Source organism: Dermacentor variabilis, chromosome 2 (genome assembly GCF_050947875.1).
Source record: "Dermacentor variabilis isolate Ectoservices chromosome 2, ASM5094787v1, whole genome shotgun sequence".
NCBI lineage: Eukaryota > Metazoa > Arthropoda > Arachnida > Ixodida > Ixodidae > Dermacentor > Dermacentor variabilis.
This window is the reverse complement of record NC_134569.1, coordinates 220,698,815-220,713,867: the sequence shown is the minus strand read 5'-3', so window position 1 is coordinate 220,713,867 and position 15,053 is coordinate 220,698,815.

Below are 15,053 nucleotides of genomic sequence, written 5' to 3'. Positions count from 1 at the left end.
AAAAGACAGCAGAGCGTAACTTTGAGTAGATGGTCGTGAATGGCTTCACAACCAACGCAAATTGCGTAGAAGGCAACAGAAGCACCTACAAAAATGATTTCATTGCGCCAAGCCGATATGTAGCGACTACAGTCCCTTGCATGCGTGCAAATTTCATCAACAAGGAATGATCAACTAGCAATAGTGACTCTTTAGTAAAACTTCATAGGATGTGACACTCGTTCAACGCAAAGCCGTGTACCGTGCATTCGAAGCACATTGAAGCACCTCATGTTGTGAAAATTAATGCGGCGTCCCTCTCGGCGGCGCACCTCATAATATTATTGCGGTTTTGGCACGTAAAGCAGTAGAATTTGTTTAAGCAATAACGAATGAAAAATTGTTAACGAAAAAAAGCACAGGTAAATTACTACTGCGGATAGAATACATTTCTAGGAAGCGTGGTTTCTTCATGGAGATAGAAATATTCGTGCCTCCTATATAAGGGGCATCTACCTGGACCACAATTTCTCTTTTGTTTTTGTTTTTTTTTACTTAGCCCATAATAAACACGCGCTAACATATGCAGCGCCGGTTTGTGCAGTCGTGTGCTTGAGCTGTCAAACGCGCGTATACTTGTCGATATCTTGTGATTATCGCACATGCTCGTATGATGTGCATCCATACTCGCCACCATGGAAGCCATGTCGCTTCCTTGCTTCTAGCGAAGCTTGAGTGTTCGCCTAGGCAAATGGTGGGGCAGTGTCCGATGTGGCCGATTTACGCATACGCGCATGAAAGTGAACTTTCACATGAAATTTCTTAGACACAGATGGCACACATCACGTGCCACTTTGTGAATGTGATGACGAACGCATCTCATCTGGGTCTCTGAAACCGAACTTGTCTGCGAAACGGCATGCCCTGTTTGGTGCTGAGAGCAGCACTTCCTAGCACTGTACGAGTTTCATGAAGGTACAAGACACAATGTATATCGAGGATGACAGTCACTTTTGAACTGTCGCAAGCTGGCGACCTCTTTCGAGGTGTTTTCAGTAGCGTTTCCGCTAAGTCTGGCAGTAGCTGAATTGTAAATGTCACTTTGAATGATATTATTATCTATGTTTGAAAAACACAGTCGACCTTGAGAAGGCAGATACATTAACGAACGTTGCTAAAGGCATTCCTAGATATATTACCTAGATAGGTGTTAAATCAGTGTAGTTGAAGTAAAGTAAGCGTTTCACTGAGCATGTGCATATTCCCAGCGCACATGGTATTCTTGAACTCTTGGAGCGGTATCTAATAGCTGAAGTGGACGATGTTTCAGATGTTAGGCGCGTAAAATAGGAGGTTTCACTGTAAAAGAGCAAAAGCAGCCTTCACCTGGCGTTCAGGATCGTCTAATTGCTCATTGAACCGCATCGGTGACTGTTGGGTCAGGTGGTGCATCATGTGCCGCTGAGCAGAGTAAGGGAAGTGTTAGAGTTGGCGTCTGACACCACGTGGCGACAGGTCATTCACCCTACCCTCTGGGCCGGAGCCCACGGGCGACAGATCGTCCCCCCTTCCCCTCTACATGGTCGTGGCACCGTGGGTGCTACCTCATCCCCTTCACCTCTAATTGGCCGTGGCACCGTGGGTGATACGTCATGCCCTTACCCTCTACTGGCCGGACCCCACGGCGCCGGAGAGGTAATTCAGCCGACCTTCTCCCCGGATTCGTCGAAAAGAGGATCGACTTCTCCTGCCCGTGCTCGGTATTGCACGAGGAGGGGCCCTCTCTCCGTGCCTGTCACGTGTCATCGACGGAAGCAAGATCCCGCCCACACTTGTAGAGAGCCTATTTAAGGGGCTCTGAAATGTACTTTTGAGACTTCAGACTCCATACTTGATACTTCATACTTCATGCTCTTCTTATTTTATTTCAACTACCTTTGAATAAACAGTGCAAGTTTCGCAGTAGCAAATCGTCTCGCCCTTGTTTGGTCGCCATAATGTACCGGATGCCTGCAGCCCGACGACAACGCCACACTACCCAATAAGTAACGTCGGTCGAGCTTCGATAGGCAGGCGTCGCTACTTCTCGGCAGCAGTACGGTACGCTACCCTGGAGCACGCAACAGCAGTAACAAATGATGTAGGCAGGCCAGACGCTTACTTACAACTAATGTTTAACGAATATTTTCTAAGGAGGCGGAGGGGGCGCGCATGCGCACTCGAACTGTAGATACAATACTCATATAGATTCACATGCGAATCCTAACGCCTACTAAATACTGTATTTCTCTATCAGTCAGTGCTACTGACGGGATGCTAACGCACGCGGCTAATTCTGTGTACAGATAACCAGCCTCTGCAGCTTCCCTGACAATTATGTCATTATACTTGCTCACAATCAATGCCCTATTAAAGAACGAGGAGAAACTTCAATCCTTAACCTGCGCAGGTAGGTACATGCCACCCGCTACAGTCTTCCAAGACAATGCATGCTTGCTCAGCCGGTCGTTCGAGCATCGACACAGTTAGCCAGTGTATACTTAACAGCTGAAAAGCGGAATCTAGGAAACAACCTCAGTAGCGCAAGCCAACTAGGGCTTTGCACGTCTCTTTCTACACTGAAGTTATGGGCTTTTCTTTGTGGTCTGATAACGCAATAGGGAGGACAGCCTAGAGGGATTTAAACGCGCTATCAAAACAACGTCCATCCCATGCTTACGTCTGATTTTCCTCCAGCTGTGCGAAACTGCACGTACGTATTGCATCACAACAACCTATGTCGGTTTGCGCTTTTCGTATGTGGTTGTGTCGAGTGCAATCGATTGTTGATGCTAACTGACCGGGAGAAAAACTAGAGCTTTCCAAACGTGACACACTTACTTTAAAGCTGTTCGCGGCGATCTTGTGCAAAATAGATTTTCCTCAATGCTGAATTGAGGCACGACAAAGCTATCGCTTGTTTGAATAGCTTTGTTTGCCAAAAGTCATATGGTAAAAGGCTTTTCTTAGAGCGTGGTATACATGGTCATCCCAGTTAATATTGTCACGCCGTAGTGACATTGAAGAACGCAGCAGAAAAACTATGAATACGAAAATTAAGTTTTTATCGGGCGAACATGGGCCACAAAAACAGGCTACACTCAAACCACAACCATAGCGGCGTAAACAGTCTGCGATTGTCGAAATTTGATCAGCGGGTCATGCGCGTCGGCTTTCATACATAACTCGTCGGAGGGTCTAGTGCAGTTGCTGGTGCGCGCTTGGTTTCTACGAACTACTACACAATTCGTGTCGAGCATGCAGTCTGATTTAACAAGGCTTGGCGAGGACCTACACTACACATACAATGAACAATAACATTCGCGTAACTTCCGAATCATGCACACGCGTCTTGCGCTGAGCGAGAACGTTTGACATTTGTTATTCATCAAAACTAAGAGATGGGCGAGTTGGTGTGGTTCCTTCTTAACAAAGAAGTGCACGGAAAAGGCGCAGACCAGTAAGAGAGAAACGACAAACACGAGAAGAAGCTGTCCATCGTAGAAGGATATCCCTCCGGCGGTTTCACCCCTTGTTTGGATCGCAACAGTGAGCTCTCGGGGTTTTGGCTAAGTGTTGCGCAGATTTAGTTCAGTTTTGTAGGCGTCAATCAGTGTTTTGAGATAAACTTATATTGTCTGGTAAGGGAATGGTGCCGCAAATGTCGAAAAATTCTCCAGAGGACGGCACGGATCGATCTGCACCTAACACGTGGTCTTGAAGCTTTCTTTTGCAGCGGGGTGTGCAGCATTCATGTGGTGCTGGTGCCTTTGCATCGAGCAGCCGTCCGGTCCACAACCGAAGCGTGGTTGATGGTTTGTTGACAAGGAAGCTCCTGGTCGACATGAATATCTCCTGCCTCGTTCTTGAGGACAACTATAATACTGCTGGTGTTGTTTATGATATTATCGCATCAATTAGCAACAGTGACCCAACAATTTCAATCAAACCTGCGACAAATGGTGTGGCCTTACTACAAGCTAAGTGCCTTAGCAATTGGAGCTGTGTAACGCTCGTCTTCAAATGTGACGGCCTACTATCACGCGAATACACGGGTACGGTCTTTCGTACCCAAACACTTCAGTGTAGAAGATGCCAGCGAATTGTACACGTGAGTGCTGTTTGCCGAAATCCGACGGTATGCTCACAATTTTCCGAACAGCACGACGCTGACCCTTGCTGTGCGACGGAGCTCCAGTGCGCAAATTGTCAATGCTCATACGCTGCATTCTTGTAAGATTATCCACGCATAAATAAAGGGCAGAGAATCATGAGGAAGATGGCCAGAGACGGGTCATCAACAAGAGATGCCTCTGCTGCAATAAGGCGAGATCATTCCCGAAAACTAAAGCATACAAAATATTCTTCCGGGTCCAACGAGATATCTCATCCAGCAACGGTGCCTCCTCTTCCATATTTCTCCAACAAGACTCAATTTCGAGCGAAAAAAGCGGCCATAGCATTGCTGCTTTATCAAGTGAGGTGTGGCCAGCGCTGTCTAAGACACGCCAAACACGTCACTCGCCAACTAAAGTTCAATGTCTCTGCAGTTGCCCGCATGCGAGACAAGGAAACGCAAGTGATTGCTATGCTGAAGTCCCTAACGAATACCATGCGTACGTCTACTGTCGACAAACATGGACACGCGGCTGCTCGTAGCGCAGTGCAACTACTAGACACGTTGACTCCAATGTCTGAAAGCTTCGCATAGCACCATGGCCTACTCCTCGCTGCCCTTCCGCAATAAAGTCACGAAAGCTTCTCTGTTCCCGTGAGGACGCCGGGACTCAAAACAATAATTTCCGATTTTGAGCAGATATATCTATCTAGCCGCCACTGTCGACCCAGTGGCCCAAGTAATCTGCCAGCTTCAGTTTCAGTTTATTCAGACATACATTGCCTGGGCTGCAAATACAGGCAGGTGAACTCTGCTTGACTAAGGTCCCTCCACCCATACATTTGCTCAGAAGCAGTGAGGATAAAAAAGCAAAGGCTTTGTACAATAGAGCACCACAAAAAAATGCTCAGCAGCAAAAGTAACATCGCGATTAGGCGTCTTAAATTGAGTAAAACAATCACACAATAATGCAACAGCAATAGCCCATAACAAGAACAAACGCGTACATAAATGGCAACATATTAAAGAGTACAATGTTGTGCAAGCGTTATACAAAGTGTAAAGGGTAACATACCAATTCCTAGCAATGTATAACTGTTAGAAATTGCAGCAGAATACAAAGTTTAGAGCACAATAAAGATTGTTTAACTCAAGAACTTATTGAGAACACAGTACCAGACAGTACCAGTACATTGTAACATTTTCCTTTACACTGTGTATAGAAGCAAATTTTGCAATAAGCTCGTGGATATAACTTGTTGCGGAGAAGGTTAGGTATTAGGTAGAGCAATGTTTGATTTCCGTAAATGGTTCTGAGTAATGGTATTTTAAATCGCTCGTGTTCGAGATCATACGGAACATTATAAGGCTAGCACTGCGCCATATAACTATTCACTTCATTGCCAATTTCCTTGTGAATATACAAGGCGAGCTTGAGATAGTAAAGTTGGTTAATAGTAAGCAATTTAAGCTGGGTAAAAATGGCACAGTGTGTTCAGTTGGTTCCACATTTTCTATGCAGCGAACAGCTCTCTTTTGTACAATTATTAACTTTTCAAGGGTCGTTCTTGAATTCGTACCCCAGATTAAGAGACAGTAATCGAAATGAGAATGAACTAGTGAATACTATAACTGGGGCTTTAGCCAGTTTGGTACCAGAGACCTAAGTTTATATAAAACAGAGATGGATCTAGACATACTGGAACGTACTTTGTTGATTTGCACTGTCCAACTGAGATTTTCATGAAAACGTAAATATAGGAATTTAAACAGCGGGACACGCTCGATGTCATTATCTTTAAATCGAACAGAAATAGCGTAACCTTCGCACTTGTTTCTGCCTTTGAATAATATATATTTGGTTTAACTAACGTTTATTTCTAGCTGGTTACATTCAAGTCAATATGGAAGCGAGATCAACCACTCGTTCGCCGCCTTTTCTAAATCTCCTAAACGGCTGCCAGAGAAAAACCAGCTGGTTTCATCCGCATACAAAACTATAGAGGAAGTTTGTGGTACCGGCGCGATATCATTTATGCAGATAATAAAAAATAGTGGACCGAGTATAGAACCTTGTGGTACAGCGTATTTCAAAGGCTATAGCTCAGATTTATACCCGTGAAGAGACGTATACTGCAGCCTGTATGTTAAATAACTGCGTATTAATTTAGAGTAACCCGTCGAATGCCGCAATGTGGTAATTTTTCAAACAGTATATCATGTTTAACTGAGTCAAATGCTTTTCGGAAGTCTTAAAAAATTCTTAGGGTAAACTCCTTGCTATCAATATTGTTAGCTAATTTTTATTTCATAGAATGTAAAGCTCCTTTTGTAGATTTCTTTTTGCGAAAGCAGAATTGTTCATCAAGAAACTTGGTTAGTTTTGTTTTTATTATCTGCTCTAATATCTTTGAGAATAAGGGTAACACCGAAATTGGTCGATAATTTTTAAAATAATTGATAGGGTCACCTTTATGCAAGCCCGCAACCCTAGCTGTTTTCATAATAAATGGAAAAAATGCCTGTTCATAATCCTCTGTTACAAATATGTAGCAAAGGGGCTGATAAAATGTTAGCAACGAAATTAATTTGAGTATAGCCTTAATATCATAATTACTGGCAGCAGTATTTTTATTTAGCTTCTTAAGAAAAGAGTTTATTTCTAGTTCACTGTAAGGAGACATAAATATAGAATTCGTAATGCAAGAGGATATATATTTCTGTGCATCCAGTTGACTGCTAGAAGATGAATATGGGTCTGAAGATAAAAAGTGGGAATTGAATTTATCCCATAAAGTCTCTTTACTGAATTCGACACCATGAGTAATTAATTAGTGCACCAGGGATGCTGTTCTGTTGTTGACCAATAAGCAATTGTACTGTGTTGCAAATTTTCCGGGGGGCCATCAGAAACAGCAACAAGCCTATTCTTGTAATATTCACATCGAGCTGTCTGGAGATCAGAGTTTAACTTGTTTTGAATTTTCTTATATTGAATTAGAAGAGAGATATCATTTAGATTAAGCAATTGACGCTACATATTATCACGGGCTTTTATTCTGTGAAATAACTCTTTTGTTACCCATGTTTTTCTACAAAAGCTTTTTGTGCTTTTTTGTTTAACCCGAAGATAATGCTTCTTCATAGCAACCTTTAATGTTTTGTAGAAAGATGTCGTGTGAAATTCTTGCGTTTTCTTCCACATAAACATCCGATCACTAGACACTCGATCAACGAGTGAAAAGCAGAGACTCAGTTGAATAAAACTACTGTAAGAAACTGGGGGAATGCAAGCCGGGTGTGTTTTGTTTTTTGGAACAGGAAAGATACAGACTACAGGTAAGTGGTCACACATCGATGGAAGAAATGCCAGGAATAACATCGCTTTCATTATGACTAATTATACATAGATCAATGAGTTTCACTTAATCCTGTTATTCTTGCCGGCGAACGTGTAACATTTGTACAAAAGAATGACTTAATTATGTGTAAAAATTATCCAGATTGTGAAGTACTCCAGATGTGAGTAGTTTGGAATGTTAAAATCGCCAAACAGAACAATAGGAAGCATCGCAGAGGACACATCTACAAAACGGACGTAATTTATTCAAAGAACGCTTTAGTTTCTCCTGAAGGTGGGCGTCATTGAAGCAATGACTGTTCCAACACTCTTAATAACAATTGATTCATAATGCGCGGTAATACCAGAAAACTCCGACGAGACATCATAGGCAATGTCATCCTTAATATACATTTATGTTCCTCCACCTCTACGACCTGATATATAAACACCCTCAGACCTATAGCCGGAAAAGTGTACATCTTGAACATTTTGAAACCAAGTTTCCGTAAATGCTATGAAGTTAAATTTGTAATCAATGTTTTCAAAAATGCCGGTTTCACGTTGCTTGTTTCTCAATTTTCTTATATTTGCGTGGAAAACTGACATGTTGCCGCTTTTTCTACGCAGGGTATGTACTAGCAATTTAAAAGAGCAAACATCGTGATACATAACTTTAGTGAAGTCAACCATCGAAAGCAATGAGTGTTGTCCCTTTAAAATGAAGCAATAGGCATTCTGAACGCGTCGCCTTTTCTACGCCTAATGTACTTAAAAAAAAGAAACACAGACACCTCGAACAACTTGAGGTTCACACATCTTCTTGCTGAGTGCATATTGGCAGTAATAAAATGAAGCTTCTCTGTGGAATGTTCTGTATAGGCTTCTACATTTTTGGAAGAAACCGCAAGCGCCGACATGGAGTTGTGTGTGTCTGTTGCGTACTTGTTGTGTGCGTGTGGGTTGTGTGTGGGGCGAAGGCAGGGCGTGTACATCATGTCCCATGGTAACGGCTGTTTGTTACAAAGTGTATACGGCGCCACTGACTGGCCACGTACTTATATTCTCCATTTCGCTGCAACAAAAAAGTTGTCTGGCTGGAATAAACATTATTTGGAAGTGCCCTCCCACACCGTACTCACATACGCACACACTGCAGGGCAGGGCTTTGTTGACCACTTTTCGAAAAAAGAAACCTCGTGTTATAGTTCTTCGCTGAGCTCTGTACTATCATGCTACTGCCATATGTATATTGAAGCACCACTGTTGCTTTCAGGTCAGTCGAAGTATGATATCCTGGGCGAGGAACCATGGTCCAGCGCCCAAGCAAGCAGAATGGCCTTGCACCAAATGTCTCCATAATCAGATGTCTTGACGACTGAGTTTTAAAGCAAAAGTCTTCATCAATGTAATGCCAAGGCCGCTTTGAGATTTTTTTTCTCCACCATTATAATTTGATTTATAAGCTGGTTCTCTTGCACTGTAGTACGAAGTTCGCTGTTTCTACTTTCTTTTGATGTGGCTTATTTAGCCATCAGTTTGTTCTTGCTTTAAAGTAAAACACTTTTCTTGTGGTCACGCAAGACTCCATGAAACTCGTTCCTTGGTTTATTTAAACAAAAGAAACACTGCGGTGGCTAAGTGGCGGTGGCTAAGTGGCTATAGTGTTGCGAAGCTGAGCACGAGGTCGCGGGATAAAATCCTGGCCGCGGCGACGGCCTTATGATCAGGGCTAGATGCCAAAACGCCCCTGCATTAGTAGCACGTTAACGATTCTCTGGTGATCCAAATTATTCCGGAGTCCCACAGTACGGTAGGCCTCATAATAAAATAATGGTTTTAGCAGGTAACACCCCAGAAATCATTTATAGAAAAGAAAAGCGTTAGAGTGAAATTAGATTAAACAACTTTCAGGTGAGAACTCAGCTATGATGGTTAAACCAATATCTGATTTTACACAACAGTTTCTTTTACATCGAAAAAGCATTCGATTGCATCTGCATATTTAAAATACGCACATCTCTTCAATGTGCACTTCCCAGTATCTAGACACTGCGACATAATGCACGCGTACTATGATGCCTCATAGACACTGCCCACCGACCTTGATGCAACTGTGTGTCGCAAATTTGTGCATGAATGCATGGCATGACTATTTCAAAACAAATTTAGCGACATGGGCGTGGGAGTTCCGAAACTAATATATACAAGTATGTGCGTATTTATTTACTTCATTTGCCTTGCTTTGAAGAAGTATGTACTTTTTCCTGTTCTTCCTTCGTTACGTACGCGCGCGATCGATGGGAAGTGGAAGTTCATCTATAGCCTTTGATGTTGACTGATAAGATGTTATCAGGCCCAGAGGAAAAGCGGTGCTGCTTGTTTTCTGAACCTAGTGCGCATAAGCAGTTGTATTGTTACCTTTTTTCATATTTATGTGTACAGTGATGTTTTGATGTAAAATAAAAGAAAACTTCATTTTCTTCTGCAATGTCTTAATTATAAATTATTTCTTACAGCCACTAAGAGAAAAATTATTGGCCATATTTAACAGCAGCGTATAAAAACTGAGTAAAGTAAAAACGGCGACACGCATGCGCGCTACGTCTGAACTTTGTCTTATTGCGCTTCAGTTGAATATTTTCCAGCTTTCAGCACACAGAGTAATTTTTGTTTCGAGACGAGCTGCATATTTATGTGATATTTGTTATTTTATAATGATTATCTGACATGCGACAGAAAACTGAAAAACAAATGAGAGAAGTTCACATGAATATGGAGGCTGGAAATTAGAAACAGTGGTCAGACAAGGAATATCGGCTGCAGTCAACATTTCTATAACGAAATTTTTTATGCGTGCGGCCACTTTCAAAGCGTTGCTCCATCAACAGTTCTGGGGCCCTATACGTAAAACTATTCCAATATGTTTCTATTCCAATCTCCTGACGTCAAATTTGCGTAACCACCGACGCAAGCCCCGGGCGGTCACCCGCAGGGTTGTCTGAACAGACCAATCAAACGCTCTCCTCGTTCATAGGAGGTAACTTTTGTTTGCTTGAAAAACGAATAACATTGCCTACACTGAGCGGCTTGTCGTATCTAATGGGCTGACAAGAGGCGAGGAGAACGCTCAAGTGGAGAAGGATTCACTGGGGCAGAGCCAGTGCACTGAAAATCGATAACCGGATGAAGAGGGTGGTGCCGGCGTCTGCGATTGGTCGGCTTTCCCTTACTTAGCTTCTGGTGGCTAGTCAAAAAACATGGCGGCATGCAACAGAAGCTTTAGAATGACGCTAAAACGGACCCTCAGCAAAGAAGAGTTGGCGGAATGAGGTGGCAAACGTGCCGAAAGGGCTCGAAAACGTTACACGGCCACGCAAAAAGTTTTATTATACGCAAATACACCCATGCTCTCGGGCAGGAGCGAGTAGCCAGCGTCTCAGCGATCGGCGGCAGCCATCTTTTATTCCTTTCGGAACGGGGAAGCCTGTGGTTATTCCGAAGAAAATTCAGTTTTGTTCGGCATATTAATGCATCTTTGTCGCGTACACGTCACTTTGACGCGGCGAGTTAATGCGGTTTTGTGACGTCGCGTTACAGGCAGGTGAAGTGGGTGCAGCCCGAAACTTTTTACCAATAGGCGAGGGCTAATGGCGAAAAGGGGTCGAATCAGAAATAATTGTTTTTCTTTTTTCTGTCTAATGATGCATAATCAGTGTGCACACAATATATCATATGGGGAGATATCGCGGTTTTCGTGACGTCGCGTGACAGACAGGTGAAGTGGGCGTGGTCGAAAAAAAGTTTTTGACCAATCGTGGAGGGCTGATAGCAGAATTGGAATAGAAAAGTTTGGAATAGTTTTACGTTATAGCGCCCCTGGTTCGCCCGTTATTCATCATGATAGAGAATTGTCTTTACACATCACACTTCTGTACAGTGGAACAGAAAAAAATGATAAGTAACAGAAGAATATGAACAGAAAAGAGTACTTTTTCATGCCTCAATATGGGTAATTGTTTTACACATACATTTGCTGGAAATAATACAGAAAGTATTAATTTAACAGAAAGATTTTCAACTGAAAAGAGAACTTCCCTGTAATAAAAAACACGCAATTGTCTTCAAATGCAAACTTTCTCTTTATGTAAAACAGAAATAAATTGTTAAGTAACAGAAACAAAGAAAAAATATAGAACATAGCTTTACACAAATTTTCTCGCAAACGAGCTGTCAGAAAATTTCTTTTTTAGGAAGCATTTTGTACAGTGCACCCTCACGTCCGGCGGCAATCAGTTGGGGACAGTCCAGCACTATCTCTAACACGTCATAGCCCCCGCGATCGCCACGGGATAAGCCGGTCTCGCTACAACACCCCACGCCCGGCCCACTCCCACACGCGGCCCCCTTCCCACCGTCCCGCACTCGGGCAGACAATCCCAAGCATCAAGATTGCGCGGGCAGATGAATCGTTCCGCACCTGGCAGGGGAACTGCAGAAGTTTCACGGCGCGGAAAGCCTTCCTGAAGCAATATCTCCGCCGCCACGACGCCGACACCCACGTAATCCTACTGCAAGAAACTCTCACACACACCGCCACGTTCACTAGTTACCACTGGTTACCCGACCTCATGGGAGGACGCGCTAACGCCACACTGGTCGCTGAAAAACTCACCTGCCTCACCTGCGACGTGGACAACGCCATGAAGGAGATTCTCCTAAGCGATGCGTCCCGAAAAATTGTGTACATACTCAGCTTGCACAGCAGCCCTAGACAAAAGAGTCGACGTTTCCGTCGCCTATTCCAGACAGCCATCCGTCTTGCATGCTCAAACCGGCTCGTTATAGATGGCGACTTTAACACTGAGCCTCGCACCTTGAATTACGTGTAAGACACCCCCAAGGGTAGCGCGCTGTGGCAGCATATGGACGATCTGGATCTTACCCTAGTGACGGACAAGGCGTTCCCCACTCACATTGGCCGTCCACCCACAGAGACACCACCCCGGGTCTATGCTCCGTAAAGAACACAGCCGACGCTTGCAGAACAAATCTCGCGGAGGATCTTGGCAGCGACTATCTCATACTGACCGCGCACTTACCAACCGTCGTCAGGAAGGCGAAGTCGTAAGCGTGCGTCGACTTGGACCTCTTTCGCTAGACTCATGCTGCACGACTCCATTCCCGACAGTGCCCCATACCTCGAGACGTGGACGGCTTAGCTCAAGCCGACGTTGGTAAGGCCACCAAAACAGTCAGTACGGACATGCCCACCGAAAAGATGGATAGCGACCTCGCCCACTTCCTCGAGGCCAAACAATCTCTACTGATTCAATGGAAGAGCCAGCGTCTCAAACTCAGGCTCCGCAAACGCGTTATAGAACTGATCAAGAACATAGCGGAACACTGCAGCACCGTATCCAAACAGCACTGGGATGATGTCTCTAACTAGGTGGATGGGCTTGTCTGCAACGGAAAGAAGTGGAACATCCTCAAACACCTGCTCGACGACACCAACACCCTCACGAACCAGCGTCATTCGCTCACCCTCGATGGATGATGTCGCCCAGATCCTTGTGCATAAAGTAGCTACCAATACCCAGGGTCCCGGCGACCCTACATCCGGATTACACCGGTACCGACAACACCCTTCACGATGCCGATTTTTTAGCCGAAGATGTGCGCCGGGCTCTACAAACTCAATGACCGTTCCGTCCCGGGCCGCGACGTCATAACCAACAAGCTCCTGCGAAACATAGACGACCCCTAGGTCGTGTACCCCACGGACGCCATCAATGACGTGTGAGTGCGGGCAGAGTTACCCGACGCGTGGGAACTCGCCCACACGATCCTCATACCAAAACCGGGCAATGTACCTGGCGTCGATAACCTTCGCCCCATCTCACTCACGTTGTGCGTGGGTAAGGCGGCCGATCATGCCGGACTCAATAGAGTTGGCCGGTATCTCGAAGACCAAGACAGTTTCAAACACCGCATGACTGGCTTCCGACCCGGGCTCTTCAGATACAATGCTTCTCCTGAAGCACTAAATCATAGACGCCGGGCCATTTGGGTCACCCAAAAGTTCGTCCTCGACTTGGAGAAGGCGTTTTATAACATTGAACACTCGGCTATAATTAAGGTGATCGTGGACCTAGGGCTTGAGCGCCGGTCCTACGAGTTGCTCCACTCCTTCCTAACCAGTCGCAAGGCCTTGCTCCGTGCTGGAGACTTTACGTCCGCAGAAGTAGAGCTCGGACAGCATGGTACCCCCAATGGCTCTGTCCCCTCGCTGATGCTGTCGATCCTGGTGATTATGGGGTTCTCCGAATGCCTCTCGAAAATTGAAGGCCTCAATCATGTTATACACGGACATCACCATCTGGTGCTCGCGGGGTCAGTCGGTTTTATTGAATCCGCTCTGCCGGAGGCAGTCGAAACCGCCGAGTCCCACCTCGACCACACGGCCTGAAGAACTCCTCCACTGAATCGAAGTTGCTGTTGTACTGTCCAAAACGACAAGGCAATAGGCCCAAAGAATTGAAACCCCCGATCGAGCGCAACATTACTGCCCGCATCAGAGACTTTCATCCCATCCGCAGAGTTGGCTCTATCCGCCTTCTGGGAATGATAATGGTGGCGTCCGGATCAAAAATTCAAATGGTCCACAAGCTCACGACAAAGACGGACAACGTGATACGACTCGTATGCAGAGTGGCCAACCTTCACCACGGCCTCAAATAAGGCAATGTACTACGTCTCATACACGCATTTGTGCTATGCCACTTTAACTACGTCGCAGCAATGCACAAGTGGTGGAAGCAGTCGGAGTGATGAGCTCAATACACTCACCCGAAAGGTAGTGAAGCGAGCCGTCGGGCCACCGATCACCACACTGACGTGTCGACTGCTCGAGCTCGGGTTGCATAATTGTGATGACCCTAATATGGGGCAAAGGTTCGTGTGCTCCATGGTTCGGTTAGTTCTCTTAGGCGGAGCCTCCGAGAACCCAATTGAGGACAAAGCCGTTGGTTTGAACACACACACAAACTTTTAATGAAACAAAAGAAAGCTTAGAATAAGTAGAAGAAAATAGAAAACAGAAAACAAACACTCAAATAGGCATAATCGTGGATAGAAACACACATGGGGCTTGCATGCGGTTAACAAGTACGCAAGTCCGGGCTTGCCACGAGAGCGGGGACGCGTCACAGTCTCGACGCGGCGACGCGACGACAAGCTAGCGAAAGGAGTGGCGCCGGTCTTACCAGAGGTCGCGGTACAAGCTGATCGACCGGGCGAGTGACATGAGCGCGCCAGCTCTGGCTAGGCGAGGTAAAGCGGGCGGCTTGGTGGCAGGATTAGACGGCGGCGGCGTTCTGGCCGGGCAGCTGGATGTAGAGCTCGGGCCCATAGCCCCACTGCTCTTGCCCTGCTCACGGGCACAGAAGCTCGAACGCCGGCCTCGGGCAGCAGGCGGCACGACAGACGGGGGTGGCGTTCTGGCCGGGCAGCTGGCTTAGAACTCGGGCCCGTAGCCCGACTGTTCTCGTCCTGCCCACTGGCGCAGAAGCTCAC